Genomic DNA, 13,652 nt, shown 5'->3' on the forward strand with positions numbered 1-13,652 from the left:
TAATTTCAGTGGCACATTTCAAAGACGATCAGCTTTAGATTGTCTAAATAACAGCAATCTAAGGCTCTGACTTTATATTCGATGACAGATGTTGCATGCGTTGACAGTTACCTCAGTATTTATGGGTGAATGCAGCCGCGGAAGCGTACAGTCTTCCTTTGTCTCCTCGCTTGTTTCTTCCTAAGATTTGTCTTCAGTCAAAGCCTATTTATACCCAGCTGCAGGCGAGAGGTTCAACAACAACAAAAAACTCTTCTGAAAAATGGCAGGAGCCCTCCGCCCAATGCCACCTTGTTGGAGAGTTGAGCCCGTATCAGCTGAAGTAATATCACTTTAATGGCTTTATTGTGAGTTATGACAATCTCACCCACACCGTCATTAACCCACCGGTCCTTAATCTCAGCGAGAGCACCACCTGTCACGCTTCGTTATCCATTAAACCGTTAATATTCTTCCGCCCACGTTCACACTTCTGCGGCCGCGGCGCGCGTGGAAAAAGAAATGATTGGACGCGTGCTTTTTCATCACCTCTGATGAAAGCAGCGAGGGGCGCTGTGGAGATCTCAGGTGAGATGGAGAAGGTAAAAAAAAAAAACAAGGGTCCCTTAATGAGGTCGGTTAGATTGAGTATTTTCAGCGGCCCCCCAGTTATGCATCTACTGCTGCCGAGGCGGCTGCCATTACAAGTATCCCTTGTAAGTCCCATGTGGGCATTGATTCATCCTTTAACTTGATTTTAAGGTTATGCAGATTGTGCTCAGCAGCTTTAATGCTCATTAAAAGCTCTTAGAAATGTGACTCATTGTAATCAGCCTGGAAATGCCGGATCGTTTGAGCAGCTATAATTTACTGCTGACGGGTGAGAATCTCTTATGTCTCCATGCTGGCGTTCGCTGCACTCCATTTGTCTGGAAAACGTTCCTCACACTGGTTCCCCGACACTGGGTTTGATAACAATTATCAAAATTCCTTAAAAGTGCACATGATAACCTAAATTGTCCAAACAGTATACTAATATTGTTATGCCCTCATTAGAACTGACAGGATAGAGAGAGGACTGGAAACGAGGGTCGAGATGGGGAATAAAATGCAACACGTGTCCCCAGACTGACCTGAAAGGAGGGGCGTTACCGTTGGCCCCTTACATCCCTCAGCTAACAGGGGTCAGCAAGATGTGTGTCAACCAGTCAGAGCAAACCACCATTTCCCAGCATTGACGTGTTTCATCTCTCCAGTAAAACAGCTATTTTATCACATCCTGACTACTTCAACCCGCCTGCCAGGCTACAGGACTCTTTGTCGCCTAATTACAACCCTGTCATCTACAAATTTACGTTGCCGTACAACTAAACTACGCCCTCAATTACGTTTCGGGGGAAATATATTTTCTACCGGATCACCGTCGCAGTTTAAAAGACATTGTAAACTTTGTAAAGTGAAACAAAATAAAAATGCAACAACTTGGTTCGGTTTAGGCAACATAACTCCCTCGCTATTTGACCCATACACTACCCCGACCACCTCCCCATCGTCTGTGGACTTATTTGAAACTTATTTGCGATATGACAAATGCAAGCATATATCCGACGAAACACGTTCCCCTCGAAACGTCATTCACAATGTAGTTTTGTTGTATATGGGAATGTGTTGTTGTTTTTCCCGAGAGGAGAAAATCACTCTTTGATTGAACTGCTGACACCAGACATGCAACCTATCACGAGAGGTCAAATTAAGGAGTCACAAGCAATAAAAACACTACGCTTGTGGTTCATTTTTTGAAACCATCTCTCTCTAACCTTAACCAAGATGTTTTTGAGTTGCCACAAAAAATACAAATCATGCTTTAGTTGCCAGAAGTTGCTATGGCAGGAAGTCAATTTACATTTTTATTCAGTAAGAACATTTTACGTCATTGCAAAGTAAAAAAAAAAAATTCCTTCTATTTGAAAAGGTTGAAAAGAAAAATTTCCAAGAGACGGATTTAACCTAATTGCCTGAGAAATTTAAGGGGAAAAAAATTCAAGAACTCGCCGGGAAGAAATTACAGAGCTGTGGGAATGAGTGTATTGAGAGCTCAAATTCATAATTAGGGGGAATGTTCTTAGCAAGCAGAAATGACTAATTTGATGGGGCCATTTGTCAGAGATTTACTCGAAACCCTCTCACAGATGTGCTGAAAGTAAAAAACATGGTTGTTGCTCTTAGTTAGTGCCTGAAATGTTGACATTGTGAAGATGAAAGGTTTTCACCCAACCGTGATGATCCACTCTGTGTGTGTGTGTGTGTGTGTATGTGTGTGTGTGTTTGTGTATTGTGCAGGTGTGTCAGCTGAGTCTCAATCATCACAAATGCACGCAGAACGATTCACAAATACATTGCAATGCACAAATAAATAAATTATGATTTATATGAATCTAAAAAAAAATCACAAATCTATTTCTGTGTGGATTTGTACAAAATCCACACAAGTACTTACAAATGCAGAAATATATTTGTGATTTTTTTTTACATTCATATGAATCGTAATGTATTTGTGAGTCTTTCTGTGTGCATTTGTGATTATTGAGACTGATCTGACCACATAGCTAGCTGTTTGAAGCAGTAGAGGTGTGGGGTCCTTCCGTGGTCCGAATGGGATCGTCTGTGGTCTTGGGGTCACCATCCATGGTCCTCGGGGGTCAAGAAACACAGACGTTTGGTTCGTGTATGCCACATACAAAGAGAATGGAAAATGGATTTTGTGTGTGTGTGTGTGTGTGTGTGTGTGTGTGTGTGTGTGTGTGTGTGTGTGTGTGTGTGTGTGTGTGTGTGTGTGTGTGTGTGTGTGTGTGTGTGTGTGTGTGTGTGTGTGTGTGTGTGTGTGTGTGTGTGTGTGTGTGTAGCAGGGCGCTGATAGGCCCTCTGTCAGACATGTTCTGATATAGACCGCAGAGTTCACGACTCCGTGAACTATAAACCACCAGAGCGGGGCCTCTTGACTTTGGATTGGCGTAAGCCTCTGGCCATAGAGCGTGTGTGTTACAAAAGTCAGATGATGATGATGAGGGTGATGTACCTATCCTGACCTCTCCTCCCTGCAGGATGAGTCTCTAATCTGCGGGTTGTTGTCCTCGGTCAACAAAGGGGGGGGGGGGGGAATACCAGCTGATGAATCTCCTCCAAACGTGTCGCTCTGACATCCAATAATGCCTTTTTTGTTCAGACAATAACGATCGCTGCTCCCGATCTTTATGACCTGCCTAATTATTGCCACATGGCAAGTGATATTGAAAGACTTCCAAACGAGCGAAGCAGTCACTTTATTATTGTTCATCATCCATTATGTCGACATTACAAATTGATCATTTCTTTCGAGTGAGGGATGAAAATTGGGAGCCGGAGTGGCGCCAATTCAACCACCGTCGGTACAGAGAGAGGTACCTCTGTGACCTCTATTGTGCCTCCTGCACTTTAATTTATCACGCACACACATAAGCATTGCATATTAATTCACAGCAATCCATTAGGCCAGAGGAGGTCCCGGGTCTATAAATCAAAACTAAAGGCCTGGCTAATTGACTCACACACAAAGGACCAGGACGGCTATGAGGAAGACGGGAAGAGATAGGAGGAGGGGGAGAAGAGATGAAGAAAAGGCGATGAGGAGGAAGGGGTTAGAATTCAGTGAAGGACGGGAAAAAGAGGAGGAAGATGAGAAGAGCAGCGGTGTATCGTTGCCTTTGACCCGTGTGCCTCCTTTGTTCTATGACTGATGGTGTCCTGCGATGGCACACATTGCTTATGAGCCCCTGTGGCCATGTGGGCTTGATCTCACCACCTTTAGGGCCACTGTGCAGCAGCATATAGGGGCCAATTCTCCCAGGGCTCTTAGCGGCGCTGCTAATTAGCTAAAAGGGGTCATTTGTATGCAGCCTCTCTGCCTCTTTATCTCCCGCTTTTTCTCTGTCTCTCCCTTCGTCGCCATCTCTTTTTTCTCTCTCGGTCTTCAATCCACCCCCCCCCCCCTGTCTTTATCTCAATTTGTCTCCACAACTCTAATTGTATCTCTTCTAATAATTAGCATAATTCAAGTCTAATGAATTGGCAGTTAACAGACTCGTTCAGAAACTTTAATTTCCTCCTCCTCAATGCGTCTGATGTATTTACAGAAGCACATTGATGCCTTTTAATCTGTTACATATCTCTTCGATTTCTAGAAGAGGAACGGTTTTGATTTTTGATTCAGCTAACGCGTAGTCTTGTAGTCTTTCTAGTAATCAAGACCGGACCTGGAACCAGAGTCAGGACAGGTCTAATTGATGTACAGTCTCATCTGGTTCTCGTTATATCAGTCTCTGGTCTGTGTCGAATATGGTCAATACCCAAGTGGATCAATGTGGACTTGCTCTGGTAATTAGAAACAAACCGACATTTAAACAAACTACAAAACTGTATCTATATTTCCCCATAATAATCAACAAATTATATATTTTTTTGAAATTATGAGGGACAATTGGACCCATCAAATAAAGAATGACTAAATTCCACTACTTATATGCCAAAAAATTGAATAATAAACCTTAAAATAAGTCTTGAAAATTCTTTGAAACAGTGTTATTGACCTCTATGTTGGGGGAAAAAACAACAAACAATAGAATACAACTGAATGCTAATAGAACAGTTAAGTAAAGCAATACTCATGTACTCACTAACAATATGGAAAATCTAAATACTAAAAATCTTTTAAAGGGAGGGGCGGGGGCTCATTACTCAGCCCTGGTTCTGCATCATAATCACAGCAGCAGAAAAATAGGATTGATGATGTAAATCAAAGAGTGTGAACCGTGAACTGCAGGGAACATGACATGTTTGCTGATCTTTTTGACCACAGCTGCGCGTTAATCGGTGGAACATCATGGCCTCCGCCAGCGTTGGTGTTCTCCCTCTCTGCTTGTGCTTGTTTGTTTTCCTGATTTAATTATCCGTGGGTCTGTTGGTCAAGCTTTCCTCTCATACCTCACAGGCTTCAGGCTACTGAAAACGTGTTTCTTTATGTCAAATTTGAGTCCGTTTTCGGACTGTACGAAGACCTCTTTCTATTGTGATGTGACATCTTCTGTTTCTTTCTCCTACTTTGTTTGCTCTCCCTCCTTTCCTTCTTCCTTTGTCACACACACACCAACAAACACACTCTGTCAATCTCGGTCCTTTTCCCGGCTTGTGTTGGGGATTGATGGAGATATGGGAGGCTGTCATGCAGTAAATGGCATGGACATTGGCTTCCCGCGACGAGATGGGAATCAAGGCTGCTTCTTGGGCGCTTAATGCTTCCCCTCTCCCACTGTAACTCTGGACTTCCTCCCACCTCCTCCTCCTCCTCCTCACCTGAGAAAGAAAACGTTAAGTACGGATGGTGGAGGGAAGCGAAGCCACTGCGAAACCTCCCTGCCATCCCTCAGCCTGATGCACGAGCCAATCTGCCTTCCCTAACAAAAGCCTCTCAAAAACATTACTCCTTGTCCTCCTTCTCTCTCTCTCTCTCTCTCTCTCTCTCTCTCTCTCTCTCTCTCTCTCTCTCTCTCTCTCTCTCTCTCTCTCTCTCTCTCTCTCTCCTTCTCCTCCTCCACAGCTAATCTACCCCTCTCCCCTTCCTGCTCCTTCTCTTCCTCTCCATTTCTTTGTTTGGCCCGCTGAATGAGTTATTTCCCTGCGTCTCATCAGGCATGCAAAGCGCCTCATCGCGGCATCATGGACAATGAGTCCCTCTGGATCGTGAAAGGTTCATGCTTTGGATGATTCTAAATTGTTTGGCTATTTCAAGGGGCTGTGAAAGGGATAAGTCAACCATAAAATTTGATCGGCTGCTCTTACTCCTACGCCTCTCTCATCTGTGGCATCCCCTGTCACTTCCCTCAATCATTCTAATTTCCCATCTTCTTTCTATCTATGCCGTCCTCATTTTCTCTCTCGCTCTCTCTCTCTCCCTTCACTCTCGCAGTTCGCATTTGGCATTTTCCCTTTTGTTACCCAAACACAAGTTCAAAGGTGATGAGACTGAAATCTCATCCCTGTGGCGTCCGCCGTGGCCTTGTTCCACATTAAGGGGGGGATTTCAGGGAAATTGCCCCTTCTCGCTTTATACCTTTAGCCACAATTTACAGCATGAGACGACAGTGGACTACAGAGTAGAATGACTTTCATGTGCTCACATGGTTATCATTAGGCCCAGCTGGAGTACACAGCGTCCCCCATGTCGCCCTCTATAAAGCGATGACCCCTCAACTCTTTGAACAATAAAAGCTGGCGTCTGGGTGGCTCACTGGGCCGAGACATGTTTCAGTTTCCCTTCAATGTATAGAATGAAATGGAAGGATCCTATACGACAGTTCTTCTCTGACTTGATTATTACAAGTATTACAATGACAAAACTGGTCGTTTATCACTGCTTTCCACAATTCAGTGCTTGTAATCAAATGACTACAACATTAAAGGCATTAAAGACATTTAAAATCCTGTCTTATTTGACGTTATATTGTGTTTACACAGGTTCCTAAATACAGTTTTGTTTGATTAAAATAGCGCAAACTAACAGGGACCAAAAAAAGTAGTTCTTGGTCTCTGGTTTTCTATTGTCAGGAAAATCATTAAAAAGATAAAGGGACCATATACTGTATATACCAGAGAGTGATCTGTCAACCATTGACATTGTAAACTTAACCTTGTAAACTTAACCTTATCATTTGTGGACAGTATATTCAACCTTCAAGACTTCACTGCACTTGTATAAAAATGACAACGCTTGTAGAAAAGTCCTAAAACAAACTGTATTAGAAACTAGAAGATTTCGCATGAATTTTGACATTGTGGCTTCTACTGCCCGAAGACGTCGTAATATATATACACGCCGATGTTACCGGTAGCATCGTTGAGGTTCGATTGAGATATCTCTTTTCTCTTTTCTGCATTTTAGATTCATACTCTTGGATTCAATCTTGTATTCGTGATGGACAGTCCACAAATTGCTCCCGTCATTTCTGTACTGGACATGTACATCTTTGTTTGAGAAGCCTTTGGAAATGATGGGAGCTCACTATGGATGAGCTAATTATGGGGCGAATTTCTCTAAAAAATAGATAGCACACGATTCCCGATCAGGCCGCACGTTTTGGTGTGTGTGTGTGTGTGTGTGTGTGTGTGTGTGTGTGTGTGTGTGTGTGTGTACAGGGAACACCAAGGTTGTCTTCTAATAGAGGATCAATTCGCATCCTGTTCAGCTCAGTGTCACATGTTGAAATCTATTAGTTTGGTTTACAGGGACACGACCTGTAAACCTGTAAAGTCTGTTTTTTTTTTATGCCAATAGAAAGTCAATTAGGAGACAAATGTATATCTCAGAAACCACTGGATGGATTACCATGAGATTTGGTACAGATGTTCATATTCCACAGAGGATGAATCCGACTCATTTTGTCGATCCTCCGACTTTTCCTTCAAGCACCACCATGAGGTTGACAAATGCGATTTTAAATGAAATATCTTCACAATTTTTGAATGGATTGTCATGCAATTTCATACAGATGTTCATATTCCCCCAAAGGACGAATCATAATTACTTTGGCAATCTCTTGACTTTTCGTCGAGCACCATCTTCAGGTCAAATTTTCACTTTGTCTAAATGTTTGGTTTACAAGCAAACATCTGCAAAACAAATGTCATTAAAAACAGACATTAAACCTGCTAAAGTTCACCATCTTAGCATTGTCATTGTGAGCATGTAATCATGCTAATGTTAGCGTTTAGCTCAAAGCGTTTAAATACCTAACAGACTGTACACTATTATGGACTTTACGCAACAGGAGCCTGCGAATAGTTTGGAACGAAACTATTAACACCAGCAGAGATGCGTATTTGCGACTGTTGCAGAACTTTTTAACAAAAAGGTTTGAACAGATTCACGCAGGCAGAGGACCAACTACCAGCATCCTATTGACCCAGAGCAGCGACTGGCAGTCTGTCTGAGGTAAAACATGTTATAGCCTTTAAGGTACTGTAAGATTGAGTTCCCTTTTCGCGAAATGCTCCCAGAACAAGCACACAGCATGTGCTGAAAAGTGTCACGCTGGAGATGAGCGAAAAAGAGCGATTTCTCAACCACTGCAGCAAACTCTGCTCTTCATAAGAGTTTGATATTGTTCTAACAGGTAAAATAGCAGTAAAATGTCAAGAGTTGTCTTTATTCTTGTTCTGTATTTTCATAAACACAACAAACTATAGTTTTTGTATGTATAATATAAATATATATAAAACTTTATAAGCTGTGATATCAAATAGCTTTTGCGGCTCCAGACAAATTTTATTTGGTGGAAAATAGGGCAAAATAGCTCTTTGGATAGTAAAGGTTGCCGACCCCTGATCTAGTGGGATCAACTGAAACACCAGGTATTTCAGGAAAAAGGCAAAATGAATGCGGCTTTTACTATAATTTTGACAATTTTGTACCAATATTCGATGGGCCGGATTAAAAAGCCCAACGGTCCGTATATGGCCCGCGGGCCGTAGTTTGCCCATGCCTGCACTAGAGTCTAATTGGTTGGAAGATCTGGGGGAATAGCACGAGCATCCTGCAGGTCACACCTACATGGCTCCTCTTTGACAGGTGCTTCTCTGCAATGACGACCAAGACACGTTTTGAACGTAACACTTTACTTCCTGAAAACTGCAGTTTAACAACTGTTACAGTGAACAGACCGCGCTCTTGCACCCGACATTTAGGGTTTTCACTTATCATTGTTGGCGTGAAGAAGCACGTATCATGCTACTTCCTGTCTCTTCACAGTAAAATCACTTCTGTTGTAATGCTCTTCACAATAAAAGTAAACATGCAATCAAAACTATTTACAACAGTATGTCCACACATTTGTTTTTTATTTTTATTTCAAACACAAAGTTTATGTTCATACATTTGTCAAAGCTACAATCATGGATGCATCAAAGAATGCGTCAATTATGTACAGGCTCAGGGGCTGTCAGTGTCAGGGGAACCCTCTGGCCTTCACCGACAAAATGTAATTTAAAGAGATGTGAACCAAAAGAGACTCAAAGTGCCGAGAAGGAAACACAAAACTAGTACAAAAAGGGGCAACACATCCACAAAGAGACACACAAAGTGACACAAAACAACTACAAAGAGACAAAAACAAGTACAAAGAGAAACAAAATGATCACAGAGAGACTCAAAAGAGATGCAGCACAACATATTGTCTTATTTTACAGTTGATATGGACCTTGTTACGCCCCCTGACTTAACGATGCCTCTTTTCTGGTGGAGAGCTCTGTCTGTCTTTCAGGTCTGCCACGCTCCCTGACGATCACTGAAGCACCCGCAGCTGACGCCCTGTCCTCACTACTCCGTGTCTAGTTGGATGTAGAGTTGTCAAATAGAAACGATCTCCGTCCACACGGGAGTTTCAGCATTATTCTCAAGTTGATCTGCATCCACGCGGCAGCCTTCGAAGGCGGACAGCACGTACACTGGGCATGCGCGTGACGGTGTAAACAGGAAGTGGATTGCTTCACGTGATAGTGAGTGTGACGGAGACGTCATGGCTTCTAATAACCAATCCAGTAGCGAGCAGTGGGCTCATTTTTTTCTAACACACATCCGTATCCGACGTCTACACTCAACCAAAACCCCGGAGTTTTCAAATACCTCCAACCTCGGCGGAGTTTTCAGGCTCCTCCGTTTAGGGTGCTCCAAAACTCCGGCATAGTGTGGCTGCTCAGTGTAAACGTAGCAAAGATGGAGTAAAACTGGAGTCATCTCGTCAGTGGAGCTGCATATAAACCCCCGAATCCAGTGTTCCCGGCCCTCGTTTGTGCACTCTGGGCCTGTGGGTTTGCTGCTGCTGCTACAAGAGCATTTGTGCTGCCCTACCTGGGTTTTCAAACTTAGTGGAAGCTTTGTAGGGGTTCTCTGCCTTTTATGTCGTAAAGTTTTTCTCCTGTTTTTGACTAGTTAGGGAGTTCAGTATTGTGTTTTCGTTTGGTCGTAGTTCAGCTGATCTCCTCTTTTCCAGTTAGCATGGGGGTTTTGTTTATTATGTTGGCCTTAGAGACCCTGACGGCTACGCTTCCTTATTTAGTTTGTTTGTTTCTGTTCATCCATCATTTTAATAAATGTGTCGAATTGCCGCTGCCTTATCCTCTTGGTTTTTTGGTGAACTTTTGCCAAGGTTCTATCACCTTTTATGTTACTTCCTGTGTTCCCCTAGGCACACTATATAGGCCGTAACATAAGTGGGTCCTCGTCCGGGATATGGCTCTGTTTAGTTTGGAATTTTTTTGAATAATCCTACTTTGAAACAGTTTGACAATTGTCAAAAAGATGACTTATGTTTAATTGCTGCCCATTATGAGATTCCTGTATCTAGGTATTGGATTAAGCAGGAGTTAAAGTCCATTATTCGGAATGGTTTGGCAGAAAAAGGTGTGTTTCTTCTAGCAGGTCCTGAGCAACAGACTCCAGCAGATGATCCTGAGGCAGTTGCTACAGGGAAGGCAGAACACGCAGATACAGAACAACACAAGCATTTACTTAAGAGTTGTGTTTCTGGACATTTAATGAATGTAAGTCAAGAGTCACAGTCAGCTACAAACATGGCTGATAAGAGCAGTGAGAATTAACTAAAACAGTCCAGTTGTGGGGCAAAAAAATAGCTAAAACCTAAGAGACACTAAAACGCTCTGTAGAGAAGCAAGAGGAAACGATTCAAAATCTGAACGTGGAATCAATAAGCAATGCTCTCAAGTTACAACAATAGGAAAAAAGAACCATATTTCTTCCCCTGCGTTATGTGCCATGTGGTGTCAGAATTACCTTTTGAACAGAGAAAGATGAAATGCACATTTGTATGAATGCAGTCCATTCATTAGTGTAGCTTACAGGAAATGCACAAACGATCTTCAATGTTAACACAATAGAATATTTGACACAAAATGACATTAATAAAAAAAAACAATGAAAAACCCACATTGTTCAATAAAAACACACTGTAGCTCCTACAGTACATAACACAATGAAATGGATGTTTATGAATTATACATGTGATAACTCAAACAATGAAAGAATGTTTAGAACTTGTGGTTACTGTGGAAATTATAGAAAATTGTTGTTACTCCCCTGCGTTGTGTGGTGTGTCAGAATTACCTTTGGTATACAAACAGAAGCACTAAAGCCGGTTGTCTCTTGTATGAGTAATGATGTGTAGCTTCAGAGCTGACTTGTGCCGAAATCTTTCATCACACACTGAGCAGCTGTAAGGTTTCTCTCCTGTGTGGGTTCTCATGTGTGTCTTTAAATTTGAACTCTGGTTAAAAGAGTTCTTACAGACTGAGCAGCTGAAAGGTTTTTCTCCTGTGTGGGTTCTCATGTGTGTCTTTAAAGTTGAACGCTTAAAAGATTTCTTACAGAATGAGCAGCTGTAAGGTTTTTCTCCTGTGTGGATTCTCATGTGTGTCTGTAAAGTTGAACTCTGGTTATAGGATTTCTTACAGACTGAGCAGCTGTAAAGTTTTTCTCCTGTGTGGATTCTCATGTGTGTCTGTAAAGTTGAACTATGGTTAAAAGATTTCTTACAGACTGAGCAGCTGTAAGGTTTTTCTCCTGTGTGGGTTCTCATGTGTATCTTTAAAGTTGAACAACGGTTAAAAGAGTTCTTACAGACTGAGCAGCTGTAAGGTTTTTCTCCTGTGTGGGTTCTCATGTGTATCTTTAAAGTTGAACAACGGTTAAAAGATTTCTTACAGACTGAGCAGCTGTAAAGTTTTTCTCCTGTGTGGGTTCTCATGTGTGTCTGTAAAGTTGAACTATGGTTAAAAGATTTCTTACAGACTGAGCAGCTGTAAGGTTTTTCTCCTGTGTGGGTTCTCATGTGTATCTTTAAAGTTGAACAACGGTTAAAAGAGTTCTTACAGACTGAGCAGCTGTAAGGTTTTTCTCCCGTGTGGATTCTCATGTGTCTCTGTAAATTTCCACTCCTGCCAAATGTTTTCTCACACTCGGAGCATGTAAATAGTTTCCCACCAGCACTATGTCTTGAATCACTGACATGGACTTCATCAGGTTTCACAGAGTTTAAACCTGACTGAGGTTCTCTGGTCTCCTTCCAGTCATCAGTGTCAGAAGAGTCTCCAGTCTTCTCATCAGTATCTGGACCTTGATGTCTATCTGGATCTGAGTTCCTGTCTGGTTCTGGTCCTCCACAGTCCTCTCCATCAGCATCTGTTTCCAACAGCTGCTGGACGTCTGCAGGAAAACAGTAAACACACACAGAGACGTTACAAAGAAACATTAGTATTGAGCAGATAGTCTCCTGTACATACACTTTTATTTCCTGCCATCATTCCCTCTTACACTCCCTGTGCACAGTTACCAAACAGACATGCCGACACAAAATGTAAAGACACAACGCACCAGCAGCCATGAGGTCATCAATAGTTTACATGGCAAAAAAGTGTGTCACTACCAACATTGTTAAGTATTCAAAGAACCCGCATCGTCCATAACGTGCGGCTGAGATGTGATCATGTGGGCAGTTATAGTCGACTAACGTAAACCTGCCACCGTAGAACCAGTGGATAGAACCTTCAGAAGCAGCCACAACGTAACCGTGGACGCGCATCATCGTTTCTGAACCAATAGCACTCCACCTCGGTCGTCAGACGGAGAGAACATCCACGTAAAGATGATGAAACTGAAATGTGACGATAACAACAATGACACAATCTGAAGTAATAAACTTCATCTAGAGACTGCTCTCAGGAACCTGGAGGTCAAGGTTGAACCCTCCCACCCCCTCCTACACACACACGATTGTTTGTTGCTTTTAGGTAGTACGCTTGTAATTGTTTGTTTGTTGATGTATATTATTGACTTATGATCAGTATTGTTCAGCAAATAAACTGTTATATTTTAGGGAGCAGTGTTCTGTGATGATCTTGTACATTAGTGTTGTGATAACAGCTGGACGTTATAGTCAGTGCTCCGATTCAAACCTTCACCGTTCTGGATGTGGTAAAAATACTTTGACTGTTGACATTTTGAGTGAACACCAATATTGAGACTATCCACAGTTTGGTTATTGGTCCCTGATCCCAGGGCGGTCCCTGTTATTATTGATACATTTTAAATAATCCTATTGATGTTAATCATTTCATGATTATCAATCATTTCATTTTCATACTTGCCAGTAACCAAACCCGCTCCTGCCAGATCCGAACACACGTATATATCTACATAGGTCTGTATGTGTCACGATAACGAGGTCTGTCTATGTTGTACGATTGTTTAATTCATTCTATCATTGATCAGGTTGTATTCAGTGATTTAAATCCAACCGTTTGATACCGTTCTGCAGCAATTAACAATTAACTCGTATTAATTCTGTAAATTAAGGTTACATTAAATAATCAAGACCGTTGTCAGGATGGGAGTGGTTCGGTGTTCACGCTGGTTAAAAGATCTCTTACAGACTGAGCAGCTGAAAGGTTTCTCTGCTGTGTGGATTCTCATGTGTTCCTGTAAATGTGAACGCTGGTTAAATCTTTTCTCACACTCGGAGCATCTAAATAGTTTCTCACCAGCACTACATCTTGGTCTGGTCTTCCAATCATCA

The sequence above is a fragment of the Melanostigma gelatinosum genome (assembly GCF_949748355.1).
Source record: "Melanostigma gelatinosum genome assembly, chromosome: 4".
In the NCBI taxonomy this organism is placed as follows: domain Eukaryota; kingdom Metazoa; phylum Chordata; class Actinopteri; order Perciformes; family Zoarcidae; genus Melanostigma; species Melanostigma gelatinosum.